This window comes from Eriocheir sinensis, unplaced genomic scaffold (assembly GCF_024679095.1).
Source record: "Eriocheir sinensis breed Jianghai 21 unplaced genomic scaffold, ASM2467909v1 Scaffold932, whole genome shotgun sequence".
NCBI lineage: Eukaryota > Metazoa > Arthropoda > Malacostraca > Decapoda > Varunidae > Eriocheir > Eriocheir sinensis.
Genome location: NW_026112311.1, coordinates 22,501 through 24,222, shown reverse-complemented (window position 1 = coordinate 24,222; position 1,722 = coordinate 22,501). Strand labels below are relative to the sequence as shown.

At 39.8% G+C, this 1,722-nt stretch overlaps 1 long non-coding RNA gene across 1 annotated transcript in view; it reads right to left on the bottom strand.

Moving 5' to 3' along the window:
• Positions 1-337: 337 nt before the first annotated feature.
• Positions 338-1,722, bottom strand: part of LOC126994947 (uncharacterized) — a 2,663-nt gene continuing 1,278 nt past the window's right edge. The window contains exons 2-3 of the long non-coding RNA XR_007749752.1: positions 1,235-1,484; positions 338-704 (exon numbers count right to left, since the gene is read on the bottom strand). This is a non-coding gene — a long non-coding RNA (uncharacterized LOC126994947). The remainder of the gene's footprint in view (positions 705-1,234; positions 1,485-1,722) is intronic.

Below are 1,722 nucleotides of genomic sequence, written 5' to 3'. Positions count from 1 at the left end.
CATGCGCCGTATGGTGGATTTTCCCAAATTTGATTGAGATTGTATTGGAAGGGAAGCAAATTTGTCCACTACTACATCAAGATCAAGTGAATCTACCACACCTTTTTCAATTGAAATTGTACCCAGACTGGTCAGCCGTTTCTGACCCATTGTTGCCCTAATGTATGTTTTAACAAGCTTCAATACAGAGAATGATCGTTCACATTTAGCATTACTTACTGGGAAAGTGAGAGCCAAATGCAGTAAATTCCAGAGTGTACTGAAACCTTGCTTTAGAGGCTTTAGTTTATCTAAAGCATTAGATATGGATTTAGCATCATGTAGTGTTCTCTGATCCACTTTTGCATTGCATTTATATGATACGTGGATTCTCCATGCTTTAATGCTTTTTCATGCATCTTTTTCCAGACTCTAAAGCCATCGTTGGTGAATGTTACTTCTTTGTGACCAACACTACCGCCAAAAAGTCTACATGGAAAACAATAAACTCGGTCATTAGTCACAGAGTATTCCAGCCACTCATACCTTTTATACCACTCATATTGGAAAGACCTGGTCTGAGAACCGGACTGTAATTTAGGATACACTTTAAGTCTCGGCTGTGTGGGTCCCTCTTCTGGCTTTGTGGCTAGATCCTGCACCTGCTCTTTAACAGGTGTTAGTATGTCAGCATTGTCAGGATTATCACTTGTACTGGGTTGTACCTAAAAAAGATGTATGAAATATGTTAAACTGTACCAGAAAAAAAAAAGTTATAGTCATAAATAATATTTTGAAGGTCGAATTTCTGGTTCCAACAGTCCCAATTCCCATTTAAAATAAATAATTGAAATTGAATTTATTCATGCACCAACCCTCGAGGAGTATATGGCGCTCAATTTCCCCCAGAATACGACCCACAATGGTCGGTTTTGCATCCAGGTACCTTAGCGTACCTAATTATGGCTAGGTGAACCAGAGCGACGGGTTTGAAAGGGTTGTTGCTCATACAACCCCACTCGTTCGGGAATCGAACCCAAATTCTCTCGGTTGTGAGTCGAGACTCGAGAGTGTTACCAATATCACCATTCACCACAAGTAAATAAGTAAACATATTAAAACTTTAGCTAACAACATCAATGATGACAACGCCAATAACGTGAACAATGACATCAACAACAGCGACGACATACACAACAATGCTAACAACGACGACAATAACAACGAAATAAGAACTTTTAGTTAAGGAACTTACAGATATAGGGATGGTTTCAGGAGCTTGGGTAAGTTGGGGGTTAGAGTCAGATTGACGGTTAGGCCTATCTGGGTTTCCTTCTGATTTTTCATCCCCTGCAGTATCCACATCCTCATTTTTTTGGCTTTGAGCTATGCTAGGACGAACACAAAAGAACTTCCTTATATCACCAGGGGAATCCTTAGACCTTTTCATGATGATTCATCACCTGAAGCAGAATGAGTGGCTAGTCACACCGCTAGTGTCGTATCTGCAGGTGTTCCAAATTCCAATTAGTCTACAGGCCTATAGGAAAAAGCAAATACTCTTTACATTACTATAAAATACGATAGTAAAGCATTTCTTACCCTGTTAACCAAATTCTTAAGCTAGTGTTATCCTAAGCTACATTAAAGTCTGTTTCACAGTACAGACATACAGGCATAGGCTACACACACCAATTACTGACACACACACACACACACACACACACACACACACACACACAC